The sequence below is a fragment of the Spinacia oleracea genome, chromosome 6, assembly GCF_020520425.1.
Source record: "Spinacia oleracea cultivar Varoflay chromosome 6, BTI_SOV_V1, whole genome shotgun sequence".
NCBI lineage: Eukaryota > Viridiplantae > Streptophyta > Magnoliopsida > Caryophyllales > Amaranthaceae > Spinacia > Spinacia oleracea.
Window position 1 is genome coordinate 144,934,245 of NC_079492.1, and position 16,735 is coordinate 144,950,979.

At 36.1% G+C, this 16,735-nt stretch overlaps 1 long non-coding RNA gene across 2 annotated transcripts; it reads left to right on the forward strand.

Annotated features, from left to right (window-relative positions):
- The first annotated feature begins 1,049 nt into the window (after nucleotides 1-1,049).
- On the forward strand, nucleotides 1,050-15,595 carry LOC130463803 (uncharacterized). Of its 2 annotated transcripts, XR_008923968.1 has the most exons (7): nucleotides 1,050-1,322; nucleotides 3,339-3,466; nucleotides 11,077-11,251; nucleotides 13,479-13,549; nucleotides 13,937-13,977; nucleotides 14,808-15,010; nucleotides 15,166-15,595. It is a non-coding gene; the product is annotated as an uncharacterized lncRNA (long non-coding RNA). The 2 variants fall into 2 exon arrangements; XR_008923967.1 differs by lacking the exon at nucleotides 3,339-3,466 and having other exon boundaries at nucleotides 1,052-1,322.
- Nucleotides 15,596-16,735: the final 1,140 nt, after the last annotated feature.

Here is a 16,735-nt window from a genome sequence, read left to right on the forward strand (position 1 = left end):
CAAAAGGAGTGAGAAACTTGGGGCTAGGTGGGGCGAAAAATCGAGGAGGGAGTTGGCTGGAGGTGGTTTTAGGTTTTGGCAGGGGAAGTTGTTGCGCGCGCCGAGCGGTGGGTGAGGGAAATTGGGGGAAATTGGCTTGGTGGTTACAGGTGGCAGCGCAGCTGGAGTGAGAAATTTGGGCATATCGAAGAGAGGATTGGCTGGAGAGTGGTTTTAATTAAGTTGTGGCAGGGGAGGCGATTGAGGTGGGTTCAATATGGTAGGACAACGAATGAGAAGCAGGAAGGACGGGGGGGGGGGGGAGTAGCTGGGTGATTGTTTGCAATAGGTTTGGTGTTCGACATTTGTGGCAGCAGGGCAATTGTTGATGGTTGCAGGTGGAGATACAGTGGTGGTTATGGTTGATTCTAGTGAGGAAGAGAGAGATTGAGAAGGGGAAGCAAGAAGGGTAGGAGATTTTTTTTAATATGAAAATAGATATTCAAACCAATAAATAAGTGACATGTGGCATTCTTAATCTTTAAAAAAAAAAAAACTTGACCTGCTACTAAGGTTGTCGGTAAAATTAACTGTTTTTGTAAGAAACCCCCTAAACTTTGGATTATTTAAAATTAATCAATATGTCGTACTGTTAATAGAAGAGCGGCCAAATGTTGGATTATTTTTTACAAATTTTCCAATTTTTTATTAAGATTTTTAAAACAAAATTTGTTTAATATTCCGTAATAAACTACCCCCGTTACTATACTTTGTATCATTTTATTTCACTATTTATATTATTAACAAAATTTTCATAACAAAAAAAATATAAGAATGTCCTTATTGGTCATTTACAACCAAGTAGCTAACAGCTAACTGTTATTTACCAAACACTTTCATTCAAACATTTAATTTGAACAGCTAGTCAAACCCACTATTGCAAACACCTAGTCAAACCCACTATTGCAAACAGCTAGTCAAACCCACTATTCCTAACCGCTACAGCTAACCGACCGCTAACCTCTAATGGCCAGGGCCAACATAATCTTAAAATATACAGTTATCCAACTTTTAAACTTTACTCGTTCCCCTAATCTCTCAATTTTATTTTCCCATAACAATTTTGTAGACACGGCTGTAATTTTCGCCGGAATCCGAATTAAGCTAATAATCAGTACTCACCCTCCCAGCCTCCCTCATTTCGCCACCCATGGCTGCAGCGAGAGCTGAGCCGCCGCTAAATGCAACAACAAAAACTTCAGCCTAGTTTCTGCCGCTGATTTGCCGCCGTCGACGTGACCACCCGACAGTGTTTCTGCCACTTCTGCCCAGTATTTGCCTAGGTTTGATTTTAATTCTCAAGTTCCTCAACTAATTTTACTTCTAATTTAATTACTTTAGCATTCTTGTTACATTTTGACAAGGAAAAATCTGGTTGCCTTATATTGCTTAGACTTGTATCAAGTACTTGAAACTGAAATTATAGGTCTATTGTTGCTCATATTTGAGTGATGATATTCATTGTTGCCATTAATTATGACTTGCGTGGTTGAATGGATGATATTGGTTTTTAATAGTTTTATTTTAATTGAATTTGGTTGCCATTTTGGGGCTGTTAAATGTGATGATTGATGAGTTTGGTTGGTTGAAATTTATGGAAGGAAACCGTTGTTGCAAAACTGAGTTGGTTAGTATGCAAGTGCTTAATTTGTTGTTGAAATTCCCTTGCTTAAAGTGGAAGTTAATAGGGAGGCAACGAATATGACGCGAATGGATCCTCTATAGCTGATGAACAATATTGAAAATTCTGAAATTTTGCCTTGTTTATCAAGCGAATAAATTTCAGATTTCGCTACAATCAATAAAATGATGATCCAATGTGGTTAGCATAGTTAGATTGTGTATATAAAGGGGTGAATGGTTTGTTTTATGTGGGAAATTATTTGAGATTTTATTAGTTACTATTGTGCTCTTTGATGATTATGATAGTGGTTTAAAGAAGACCATTTAGTGTGCTATGCTTGTTTCTTTTATTTTTTTTGGAATGACCACTTATTAGTGCTTAAATTAAAGTGGATTTATTTGGACAAACTTGAACTTAAGTTCTTTTATTTAGAAAGAGGAATCAGACCCGAAACCTAAGCAAGTGGTCTTTGACACTCTATGCAATGATACTGTTCTGGTGTTACCAACGGCGGAGCCAGAAAATTGTAAGGGGGGGGGGGGGAACCAAAGTTCTTATAAAATTAAGAAATAAACAAAGAGTAAATATGGTGTTTTCCCCAAATTTTGTGTTAATAACATGGTTTTCTAAAAGACCTTTTGCAAAAGCGGAATAAAGAATGAACAACACAAAGAGAAGATTTAAGAAAATGAGTTTGTAAAGAATACTGGAAGGTAAAAAAAGAAGCAAATAGCTTAAGTACCAATTGCCAAACTGCAAATAGCCAAACTACAACCTTGTGGATTCGGACCCCGGATCTCGGGGGATATCAATTAGCTGCAATAAGTGAAGCGCTTGACTACTGGAGCAAATAATATTTATTGAAATATTAGTTTCCTTAATATTATACAAGTGTTTTTATCAGTCTTGTAAGGGCGGCTGCCCCTGCCCGCCCCTCCCTAGCTCAGCTGGTGATTGTTACATACATTATGGTCTTGTAGCCGCTGTAGGGGTTGCACTGTCAATGGTTTAAATACTGAAAATTTGTTCGCGTGGTGTATGTACTAAAAGATGTTGTACGAGGTGTAGAGTCATGTGCTTTTTTTTTTTGGGTGAAAAAGGAGTAACATTGACTATTTCAAAAGATTCATAATTTTTTTTGGTGGAATGGGAAACACCCTAATTACATTCAACTCCGCATCTGCAATTCTACAACACTTCGGAAGAGCATCAGGAAGACCATTATTTCCACTCCTGGAGTATGCGGTACTAGGCCTGGAACTTCTGCAGCAGCTCCCTGCATTCATTTAGGACATTTGCATATTTGTTAGGGGTAGGAGTTTCACAAGAGAAATTGCGTTCTGACAATCGGAGAAGAGAGTGATATAAGCAGCTATGTTATTCTTTGCTAGGAGAACTCCCTCTTTAATGCTTAGTAATGCAGCATGAAGTGGGTCTATAGCAAAGGTTTTATTGCCCGCGCCAAAAATCCAGTTCTCATGATTATCTCGCAGAACAGTAGCAATACCAACATGATTAGTTGGGTAGTGGTGATTGTGTGGGGGGGATGGGAAGAAGGGGGGTGGAGGTGGGTGATAGGGCCATTTGCATGGATGAAACTCATAGCTAGGCAGGCTGATTTATCCATTGTGGTTTCCCGGTACTTTTTAAGATAAAATCATTACGTTTTTTCCAGATTTGGTAGCAAGGAAGAAGAAACAACACCTCCCACTTCAAAGTTCAAACCTCTAACTACTATAGGGCTAATCATGTTGGTTCTCAACCAAGATCTTAAGGTTCCAAGTTTGAGGTTCCCATCAATAGGTGAGGCATTCCACACCTCTATTGCACATGAACAATCTCTAACAAAGCCATTGTCTTTGTTGTTCAGAATTGTTTTTTTACAAAGACTTGTTGTGAGCCAAACTTTTATTCTTGTTTTAACTCTTTGAAGTCATATTGCTTTAATTATTTAGCATAATATAATCATCTATAAAAAGCGCATGTTCAGTTTCACTTTTCTTTGTTACAAGTATAATTATTGATAGGGGTACCATAGTCAAGCTACATTACAAAATCCGAAGTTAAATAATCAAAAGCTTGGGAAATCTGTTTGTTCATTTAGGGTGTGTTCTCTTCAACTTATAGGACCTTAAATTATCTGAACTTATCTAAATTGAACTTAACTGAACTTATAGAACCTTACTTAACTTATAGGAACTTATAGAACCTTATTTAACTTATAGGAACTTATAGGACCTTATTTAACTTATAGGACCGTATAAGACCTTATAGGAACTTATAGGACCTTATTTAACTTATAGGACCGTATAAGACCTTAAATAACTTATAGGACCTTATAATACCTTATTAGACTCTATTTAAAGTTTATTAGATTATTACTAAACTTTTAACCATTGGAATATTGATAATAGTTGATTGCAAATATTAATGCATTGATGTAAATAAGTAATATTATGATTATTTGCGTCTCACCAAAAAGTTCGTCCATAGATTTGTGATGTGCACGTAATTTTATAAGTGCTCATTAAGTTTTTCCCTTATAATTATAATTATATTGATAGTAATTAATAATAACATATTATTTAATACTTACGTATCATTGATAATTATTATCATCAATTAGTAACCACAAATTATTTAATATAATAATATAAATATGATTTATTTAATATAACGACGCAAATAATCATAATATTACAGTGTATTTAAGACCTTATTGGAACGTATAAGACCTTATTGAAACTTATAGGAACTTATAGAAACTTATAAGACCTCATTGAAACATATAGGAACTTATAAAACCTTATTTAACTTATAGGACCTTATTTAACTTATCTGAACTTATAAGACCTGAAAATAAGGTCCTATAATGAAGAGAACAAGGCCTTAATATGTAGTAACATAGTTAAAACATCTACGGAGTATTATAAATCTAAACCTTGGGTAGTCTGTCTCATTGTTACCTAATTCACTAATCCCTTGTGAACCGTGAACCAAAAAAGGTGAATTATAACATTAAAGTGTTACATTTTGGCCTAATTTAACAAATTAGGTAGTGAATTGTGATCCCGTACCCAATTCTTACCCAATCTCACACTAGTGAATAGGTAACAATGATCTGTTTGTTCATTTAGTTTGTAACGTTCAGAGGTAACATGGCTGATCTGATTTTGATAGTTTTGTGTTAGGGGTCAATTAATATAATGTTGACCTGTTGACTTTTAACAAGTAGTCAGTTTTTGGAGGGAAATGTTATGTAACTAACTTTCATAACAGAATACATTTTCTGTTAGAATTAGTTACTTTACTCAGCTGTCATTTAGCTTAGATGACAGTCATCTAAATGTATAAATAAGCATGATCCATGCTTTGTATGAAATCATCAAAGAAAATAATAAATTTCTCTTTCTCTCTCATCCCATATTCTTCCTACTTAGTTACTACTTGCCCTTACTGTAACATTGGTATCAGAGCCAAGATCCGTTGCTGCTTGAATCTCTATATTCCGCCATTGTTAGAGCTTCAAACCCAGTTCTGCACATCAAGTGTTTGATATTTTGTCAAACTAAAAAAATCACATCAGAAACCAACTGTGGGATTCTGAGAGTAGTCACAGTTGGGCAAATTGATTCTTTGAATTCCTAAAAGCTGGCGCCAGCAATTACTAAGAAAGTATCTGCCATGGAGGAGCAGTTGAGGATCCAAGAAGAAAAATGGGCAGAACAACAAGCTCAGAATAAATTTCTGCAAGATTCAGTGGGAGAGATGATGATTTCTCTCCAAGAAATGAATGGAAGGCTGAAGGAAGCTGAGGACAAGAGGAACACTGATTCTCCAAGTTCATCTTCTTCCTCCAAAAATGGATCACAGAGTGATGGATTCACTTCTCCCAGAATCCGGGGGTATGTTCCTAAACTGGACTTTCCAAAATTTGATGGAACTAATCCAAGAATGTGGATTAAAAAATGCAACAAATATTTTAAACTGTGTAAAATTGAAGATGAACAGAAAGTTGATCTTGCTAGTTTGAACATGATAGACAAAGCAGAAAATTGGGTATCTAGTTACTTGACTGTTAGAAGGAATGTAGAGTGGACAGACTTTATTGTAGACTTGTCAGCTAGATTCAGAGATGAAGTTAGTTGTAATGTGGTGGAGAAGTTTAATAGGCTGCAACAAACTGACTCAATTGAAGGTTATATTGATGAGTTTGAGGACCTAAGATCTGTAATGCTGCAACAGAATCACATTTTACTTGATTCTTACTTTCTAGACAGCTTTATTAGTGGTCTTAAGGCAGCAGTCAAGCCTATGGTTAGGGCTTTTAAGCCAAGAACAGTAGCCGAAGCTATTGACTATGCAAGGTATCAAGAAGAATCTTTGAGTGCAAGTCAGGTTAAAATCTCTAAAGGATCTGTTTCCAATTATTCTGTGGCCAACTCAGTAGGTGTAAACCCTGCATTTGTGAATTCCAAACCACCAATTCTACCTAATCCCACAACTAAATCAAACACCCAACCAAAGAGGCCTTATAAGTATATTCCTGTAGATGTTAGACAAGAAAAAATTGCCAAGGGACTGTGTTATTACTGTGATCAACCCTATGATAGAAACCATAGATGCAACTTTAAAGAACCCCAACTATTCACTGTTGAGATTGCTGGGTCAGGGGTGAATGATGATAGTGAATTAGATGAGGATGATGATGTTTTCATGAGTATGACAAACAAGAACGAACCAGTAATTTCAGTCCATGCTTTGTCAGGAGGTCATACTTTTCAGACTATGAGAGTTAGAGGCATGGTGAATGGTTTACCCATACACATACTCATTGACTCTGGGAGTACACATAACTTTCTGGATCTGACAGTGGCTACTAAATTAGGGTGTAAGATTGAGTCTACAAATACACAAGCTGTAACAGTAGCTGATGGGAATCACATTTCTTGCCAACACAAGTGTGAATCTCTAAAGTGGACTATGCAAGGAAAGCAGTTTTCTGCTGATGTCATGTTGATCTCCTTGGGATCTTGTGATATGGTATTGGGAGTTCAGTGGTTAGCAACTTTAGGGTCCACATGCTGGGATTTTCAGAAGTTGTTGATGGAATTCTTGATTGATGGTGAAAAATACAAACTGAAAGGAATGCCACCCAAGAAAATCAAGGTGATTGAGGGTAGTCCATCAGTGAAGATGTTGGAAGGAGCAGCTCACCTATGTTTATTACAGGTGATAGACACTTGTACTGATGTTGAACATATAACTCTCCATTCCTTAGAATACAATGATGCTGAAATAGCCATACAAACTCAGATTAGTGATCTCAAGTAGAAGTATAGGAAGGTTTTTGAAGATCCAACTACACTACGTCCTCATAGAGGAGTGTTTGACCATAGAATTCCATTGGAAACAGGTGCAGGCCCTGTTAATATAAGACCCTATAGATATCCTCTTAAGCAAAGGGATATTATTGAGCAGTTAATTCAAGAGATGTTGGAGAGGGGAATCATTCAAAACAGTTCCAGCCCTTTTGCATCCCCTGTAGTTTTGGTTGGAAAGAAGGATGGGACTTGGAGGATGTGTGTGGACTATAGAGAGTTGAATAAAAGAACTGTGAAGGACAAGTTTCCTATACCTGTTATTGATGAATTGATAGATGAATTAGCAGGTGCTAAGATCTTCACTAAACTGGATTTAAGAGCAGGATACCATCAGCTTAGAGTTCATAATGATGATGTCTTCAAAACTGCATTTAAAACTCACACTGGACATTATGAGTTCCTGGTAATGCCTTTTGGCCTTACTAATGCCCCAGCTTCATTCCAGGGGTGGATGAATGATGTGTTTAGGCCTTTGTTAAGGAGATGTGTATTAGTGTTCTTTGATGATATCTTGGTATACAACAGTAGTGTAGAAGAGCATCTGAAACATTTGGAGGAGGTATTCAGATTGATGGAACACCATATGATGGCAGCAAAAGACAACAAATGCATCTTTGCCACTAACAAGGTGGAGTACTTAGGCCATTTCATTTCTGATAAGGGAGTGGAAACTGACCCCAAGAAAATAGCTGTTGTTTCTAGTTGGCCTATTCCTGCTTCAGTAAAAGAATTGAGAAGCTTCCTAGGGTTAGCAGGTTACTATAGGAAGTTTGTCAGAAATTATGCTATTATTAGTAAAGAGCTGACTAATCTCCTCAAGAAAGGAACATTTGCTTGGAATGACAAAGCACAAGTGGCTTTTGAATCTCTTAAATTGGCTTTAACTACTGCACCTGTTCTAGCAGTTCCAGATTTTACTCAGCTTTTTGTATTGGTGCTGTATTGATGCAGCAAGGGCATCCTTTAGCCTTCATCAGCAGATCTTTGGGCCCTAAATGGCAAAAGTTATCAGTTTATGAAAAAGAGTTGTTAGCAATAGTGTTTGCAGTCCAGAAGTGGGAACAATACTTGGTGGCTGGTCACTTTGTTATTAGAACAGACCAGAAAAGTCTTAAGTGGCTTCTTCAGCAGAAAATCTCAACTCCATTCCAACAATTCTGGCTGTCTAAATTAATGGGTTTTGACTATGAAATTCAGTACAAGTGTGGAAAAGAGAACATAGCAGCAGATGCATTGTCAAGGGTACAAGGTTCAGAAATATTGTGTATGGCTGTCTCTGTGATATCTTCTGATGTAGTGGATTTAATAAAGACCAGTTATGTTTCTGATGATAACATTCAGAACATAGTCTCCCAGTTGCAGCAAGGGGTGGTAGTTGCCAACTTCAGACTTCAAGATGGGTTGCTAAGGAGGAAAGATAAACTGGTTATTGGTACAGATGAGAATCTGAGAACTAAGTTACTTACTTGGCACCATGCTTCACCTGAGTGTGGACACTCAGGAAGGGATATAACCTTGAAGAAAATGAAGAATTTGTTTTACTGGAAAGGCATGACAAGGGATGTTAGACAGTTTGTGAAGAACTGTATCATTTGCCAAGTTTCCAAGTATGATACAGCAGCAAAACCTGGACTTTTGCAGCCTTTACCTATTCCAGAAGAGGTATGGATGGACATTTCCATGGATTTTATTGGGGGGTTACCCAAGTCAAATGGGAAGGAGGTTATTTTGGTGGTTGTGGACAGACTCAGTAAATATGCACACTTTATGCCTTTGTCACACCCCTATTCAGCTATTCAAGTTGCTCAAGCTTACCTAGACAATGTATTCAAGTTACATGGGTGGCCAAAGAGTATAGTCAGTGATAGGGATACCATATGCTTGAGTCAATTCTGGAAAGGGTTGTTTTCACTTCATGGTACTGAATTCATGCTTTCATCTGCTTACCACCCTGAAACTGATGGTCAAACAGAGGTAGTAAACAGATGCCTAGAGACATATTTGAGGTGTATGTGTGGAGAAAAGCCTAAGGAATGGAGTATGTGGCTTCCTTTGGCAGAATGGTGGTACAATACACACTTTCATTCTGCCATTCAGCTAACCCTTACGAAGTGGTTTACAATCAGCCACCTCCTTTACATCTCCCTTATTTGCCGGGTGAATCTACCATTGAGGTTGTAGATAGGAGTATGACAAGAAGGGAAAATATGCTCACTCTCATTAAGTTCCACTTACTGAGAGCTCAGAACAGAATGAAGGTTCAAACTGATAAACACAGAACTGACAGGACTTTTGATGTTGGTGATTGGGTATTATTGAAGCTTCAACCTTACAGGCAATCTACTGTTCAGATTAGAAGCAATCAGAAATTAGCTCCCAAGTACTATGGACCTTTCCAAGTACTAGCTGTTATTGGGAAAGTAGCTTACAAGATTAATCTACCATCTACCAGTTTGATTCACAATGTTTTCCATGTCTCTCAACTCAAGAGATTCCATGGCACTTTACCCTGTGCAACTCAAGTCCCTGAGTGGCTACAAGGACAAGGACAGGAAGCTGATTTAGTGATTCAACCTGAATACATTCTGAATAAACGCACTGTTAAATTCCAGAATAGAGCACAGGTGCAGTATTTGGTACAATGGGAGAATTTCCCTAGTCATGAAGCTAGCTGGGAAGGGTCTGAAGATTTTGAAAGAAGATTTCCTAATTTCCCTATTCCTTGATTACTGTCACAACAGACTTGAGGCAAGTCTTTTTGAAGGGGGGAGGTATGTTAGGGGTCAATTAATATAATGTTGACCTGTTGACTTTTAACAAGTAGTCAGTTTTGGAGGGAAATGTTATGTAACTAACTTTCATAACAGAATACATTTTCTGTTAGAATTAGTTACTTTACTCAGCTGTCATTTAGCCTCAGCTGTCATTTAGCTTAGATGACAGTCATCTAAATGTATAAAAAAGCATGATCCATGCTTTGTATGAAATCATCAAAGAAAATAAGAAATTTCTCTTTCTCTCTCATCCCATATTCTTCCTACTTAGTTACTATACAGTAAGGGTTGCCTAAAAATTGTATTCTAAGGAATGGAGACCACCTAAAATTTAATGCTATTGCCTTCTGCTGTTGGGTGTTGGCGTTATTGCTATCCCTTGTAATATCTGGTGGTTTGACTAAATTTCTTGCGATATTTACTTCTGTAAATGGTGTGTTTAACGCAGGCATATTTATCCATCTTGCTAAAAAAAAGGGTACAAGAGTTGCAAGGTCCAATCATGAAATAAGATCTTTTCAATCAACTTTGAAGTAGGATCATGAAAGATTTATTGCAAAAACTATACATGACTTTTGTTATTTGAAGGTTCTTGGCAGAGGTCATGAAAAGCCTTTCAAGTTTAGGCTTTGCTACTTCTTTGACATATTTAGGACAACAACTTCTCTTTGCGTCTTATATTTCTTTCATAGATCCCCTTTGGATTTTTTTTCCCCAGTTCATGCATGTTTTTGCATCATACTGAGTAGAAATAGAGGCTGCACAACCGGGGACTATCCTAATGGCTGAGCCCGATAACACACATTATTTTGAAGCTCTTGCAAAGTCTGGCTCTAAAGAAGCCTATCTGATGGCAGAAGATATATAATCAGGTTTAGATATATTAATAAGAGTCCAATTATGCAATGCAAGCTACAAGAAAACTTGATAAATGCATGAAAACTGTGAAGTAGAAAAACGCGGGAATATGGAAAAGATGATGGATACATACCACAGGTATTTCATCAGAAAATATGTAGCACGCCGATGTAATATATAGTCGCCATTGTTGGGCAAAGAGAGCAAGGTTGTAAACTACAGGGAGATAAAATGTATTTTCAGATTATGCTTAATCCAGTTGTAATCCAACTGAAACAGTTGTTGAATTTTTCTCTGATTTGCTGGGGGGGTGATGGAGAAAAAAAGACTGAATGCCTGAATAATAGAGCTCCTGGTTGGTTTCTCAGAATTATGATTTGTTTTTACTTGCAAACAGGTTTTGGCTGGACAAATGGAGGTGTATCAGTGTCAATAGAAGAATTTGGATTTCCCCATGATAGAAAACATGATTGTTAATGAATTTGGAGCTGAAGGTCCGTTTGAGGTTGCTTCTTTATAAACAGTTGAAGACAATGTCACCATGGCAGCAATGACTGATTTCCATGAAAGCTGTTTGTGCTTTTCCCTTCTTCTAGTCTTCCAGTATTAACTGCTGAGCTGCTTTATGTTTCAAATTTGTTTATCTCTTACGCTAAAATCTACTTGTTTTCTTCTATGCTGCTTATTTTTTGAAACCATATAAGTTAATGTTAGCATCAACAATTGTCAATGTGGATCCAGTTGAGTAACCATGAACTTAAACCTCTGAGGTTTGTTACTAATTTCCAATGATAGAAGCACTTTGTAGCTTCTTTTGTTCACTGGTAATTCAGGGTGTTTATGCCCTTCTTTTTGTACGTAAATGACTTCATATTAGGTTGCCAAATATATTGATGCATCAATCACTGCAAAGTATTTATTTTGCTTGCTTTGCTTTGACCTATTAGTGCATCAACTATGAGAAAACTTTGACATTTTGCTACATAATACGATACACTTCACATTTCACCCCCCTAAAATGTTTGTCCAACAATAATAATGAAAATTTTAAGCATTTATATGTTTATAGTTGTCTACCTGCTTTCACATTGTATAGGATACCAACAATGTTGACAATACAAATATCATGCATCATGCTGCTATTGGTCTGAGAACCATCTGCATTTTTCTTATTTAGTTAACAATCGACCATTCATGTGATTTCATCAGTAACACTTTAAAATACTGTTGTATTCTGCATCTGATAAATATGCTAGTGCATGATATTTGCACTTTTGGTCTTGAGTAATTCTGATAGAAACGAAACCAGCAGCAATAGCATTGTAGCTGCTACATTTATGTACTATAAGAGTTCTGAATCTCTTTTCAGCAGAAAGAATTGGCCCAACCAGGAACTTGAACCTTTGGCAGGTCATTGGATTCCTCATTCCTTTTGTTTAACCTAGTTCCCTTGTTCTTTCCCTAGAAAGGTGCCTACTGACTTCTGGTCGACATACACGGAAAAAACATCAGAGATCTGTTGAGATACCTAGTCAAGTTTAATTAATAAGATCCTTTTCTCTGTTGCCTGTGGAGTGTGGACATGGCTAACTACCATATTGTTAGTGAATCGTGTAAATTTGGATTTCATTCTTTGTTGTTTGTTTCTTATTTATTGCATACGTTAAAACAGACCATAGAACATCTAATGCCCTAGCGGCTAGATATGCATAATCAATTCTACTGCCGCTACTCTGGTCAATACTCTTGAGTCTTGTCCGATAATGAGAATTTTCATAAGACCTGTATGTGTGGCTTCAAACAACTTATATCTATGGTCATCCACGTCCTACTACTTTAAACTAGTCTGATTATGAGATTGTGCAATTCTTCATTGTTTTGATACGTCAGTCGAGGAAATTATGGGAAGAATATGCTGCACCATCTGTGCCCACTGGTATACAACCAAAAAGGAGAAGCACTAATTATCTTCAAAATTGTCAAAAATACAGAAGTACTAGAGTATATTCCTTAATTCCCTGCATCATTTCTATCCAACGTCATTAAGTATGATATATTATTGAACTGTATATGTACTATGCTTGTCTAGGAAGCATGTAGTCATTCCTGGTTTTCGTAAAGTCTATGGGTTTCAAGAATTCAGGTTGCTTCTGTTTTCTAAGCAGTTAAAGACAATTTGGCACCATGGCAGAACAAGAAAAGTGAGTACTGGGCTACTGGCCAATGGCCATGACATATAGGCTTAGGCTGGAACAAAAGAAGAGCCTGTTTTATATCGTTTTTAAAAATCTTAAATTTTGTAGAATATTGAACTGTTTATTGAGATTTGAGAGGGCTAGGCTGTTAATTTTTTCTCCTAACTGAATAACTGTTAAAGTTTTGTACAAGTATATGTCCTTTATTCGTGTCAATACTTACGCAGATGTTATTCACCTGATTAAAACACGTCTTCTAATAAATATTCATGTATGAAGAGGTCGAATTTGCTTGAGTTTCTTTTGTCTATGATATATTGATATAAGGAGTATAAGCCTTGATGTGACTAGATGTTTATGTATGAATATTGATAGAATCAACGCCTTCAGCAACAGGAATAGAGCTGCTGCTTACACTCAGATTACTTGAACTCTCATCAGAAAGAATTAGCATGACCCGAATTTAAACATATGACTGATCTTTACATTTTATGTGATCTGTTTCAACTGTCTGTGTACAAAAGTTCTTCATTCCCTTAGCTCTACTTTTTTTTCTGCCTGTTCTCCTTCAAAAGAGCTTGACCCTATTCTGGTCAATATGCAGGGACAATACCATGGATCAACTATTTCCTCAGCTATCAGATATGCAAATCCATGCCACTGTTGCTAATCCAGGTATAATACTAAACTTTTGTCCTTTTTACGATAATTGCATGACATCGTAAGGCATAAATTAATTATATATTCCTGCAAACAACAAATATTAATGCTAATCCTGCATTCCTACTACCTTAAACAAGTCTGATTATCAGACTGTCCAATATTTTTGTTACGTCAGTTGAGGAAATTATGGGAAGATATGCTGGACCATTTGTGCATTTGATATGCACTAATTATATGGAACCATAAAGTAGAAGCATTATAATTCAAATTTTGTCATATTAAGAAGCGGAGCATATTCCTTGTATCGACGTAATTATATATATTTCCTGTCAATATCGGATTAGTGTACATATTTATCTAGACAGGTTGCTGATGTTCCTGTTTTCAATCTTCCAACAGGAGTCCTTATAACTGTACAATAATGCTCCAAGCTCAGTGGAGTAAGTCTCTTTGGCTACTTTAATTTAGTATTTCATGTCAATTTCGAAACCGCATTTTAAAGTTCCAACATATTTATATCAGCCTATCTCAAGTAGAATTGGTGATTGTATGACATAGACTACATTTTACCATGATTTCTTTTTTGTTTTCCTAGTTATACTCATATTTAGTGGGTTTTGGTTGGTCTTTCGTAAGTAGGAAACAAACCAGTAAAGAGTGGGTGTTCATTTACATAATTTTAATAAAACTTGAACTGAGCCGAGTTATAGCCGAGCTCTTACTTCTTTGGTCAAGCTCTGTTCATGAGCTCTAACTGAATCCTAAAAAAGTTTTAGATTCAGGTTCGGGAAAAGGGGAAAATGGAGTAACAAGTATGTTTAAAATACCAAGTATATTCATAATTAGCATAGTTTTGGTGATACAAATTCATGATTAGCGTATTAAGTATCTATCTATTAAATTGTACTAAAACAGACAATAAGAAATTAGTTAGGGTGAGAAATGAGTACGTTAAAGATTTATTAATTAGTTACGGAGTAAATGAGTACGTTAAACAAACACTAACTATCTATTACAAAGTATTAGATTATTAAATGAGTACGTTAAAGATTTATTAATTATTTAGGATAAGAAATAATGTTCAGTCAAATATATTGTAAAAAATTGGCAAATAATTCTAGAATATCCGTGCATGCATGAGACCTGATCTATTCCAGTATAAACTTTGAATAGCATAAGAGATAACGTACACTAGAACAAATGTGTTACCTACTATGATCGAGTTGTTTACAGACATTAACGAGTAAAGTACTATGCCGTTCTATTTCAGCTCATTTAGCTTATTAGCTTACATCTCCATAATCATCTTGTATGAAGAAGCTTGTTGATTCTTACAAACACCGGACCCGCCCAATATCCGGCGGCATAACCCATCAATACACCAAGTGAAGGATGTATCAACGTCGCACCAAAGCCTCCCCCGATAGCAGCAACCACCAACGACGTGGCGCAGTTGAGTGTCACACCAAGAAGGTCAAATTCCTCTGTTTTATTCACCTGTATTATATCATATTTAGAGCTAAATAATAAATAATAGAACAGGATGTTAAATATATGAATTCCAACTCGAACAATCCAAATTGCTAACACTCCTAAACAATGAGCTCTGAATATTGTTCTTGTAACAGCACCGAAGTAAACGGTTGACGGCATCCCTCGTTGTGCCTTACGGTTGGAAGATTCCGGTGCGTCTTTTAGAAGCTTCCGTGCCGTTCGCCGGGAGAAACAACAGACAACTAGATTTTCCAGTATACTTCTAATAGTAATGATACTAATCTCGTAAACAATATAGTTTATCCCTTGTTTTAACAATAATAATCTCAAGATTGTATGTGATAATGACGACCAATGAAAAGCCGAGAAAATTGATTTCGGCTTAATGTCGTAAAATTTCTCAGTTTGTGTTAGGGAATCTGGGTCCAAAACATGATTAGTAATGTCATTATCCTTCTTCTCATAATGATCATTATCAGTGGAAGAACCAAAAGGATTCAAAGATTTTGTTGAATTGAAGTTGGGATTTTTCCTTGACTGATTTAAATTTACGGAAATTTCTGACATTGTTTCTTCGTTAATTGATCCCGAAATCCAAGAAATCACGTCTTATGCAATACATATACTGCTAATGTATACCTTGCTCGTGTGGCTAGACGATTTCCCCCCAAAGTCTTCTAACTTTGGCGGAACTCGATTTGATTTAATAAAATTATCCGCCTTCAAAAAATATAAAAAATAAAATGTATACCTTGCTCGAAAGAATTGCGGATTGAACGAAGTAAGGCTGTCTGATTATAAGATTTTCAGACTGAAACTTCAGAGGGTTTTTGGAAAGGAGGTGACCTAGTTAATATTCCTAGGGCACTGCCTTTATAGAAAATATTTATCAAACCTAACTAAAAACGTAATAGTATATCGTTATGTTCCTTTTATATGGATTTACCAAAGTAAATTCGAGTAGAATTTGGTAATACTAAAATTCTATCGAGTTCCTTTGTAGTAATAAAACTCTATTTTGGGCTCTAATTACTAAAGGTCTTAGTTTGAAAGGAGTGATACGTATGCTTAAAGTCCCCGAGAATATGTTTTAACATACACCGTCTTAAGTTTTACGGACTAAAATATTAGTCGTACTCAAACTGTGTGATTGATTTGTTTACAAGCACTGAGTAGAGTACTATAATATTCGAATACACCTTGCTTTTTTTTTTTTATAGGAAAAATTGATTCTAAAAATACAACATTTAAGCGATTTGTTTAAAAATTGCTGACTTTATGTTTATCTAAAAATAACACAACATTTTGGACCTATCTCTTTTTAAAGGGCTCTCCTCGTAAATGACTTATTACCTATTTTAACAAGTTATTATAGAGGGGGCCCTTTTAAAAGAAGATATGTCCAAAACGTTGTGTTATTCTTAAATAAAACATAAAGTCAGCCCTTTTTAAACAAATCGCTTAAATGTTGTATTTTTAGAATCAATTTTTCCTTTTTATATGGGACATGATGGGAAAAAAAAAATTAAATATTTTATAAAAGGAGATTTAATCAAACTTGTTCACAAGTTATTCACATATTTGTATCGCATTCGGGTTGGTTACATCTTTGTCTCGTTTTTTTTTTCTTTGATAATTAATGGGGAAGGGGATTGTGGATATAAATCAAAGTCAAAAGGGGGACCTTGTATTTAGGAAGAATAG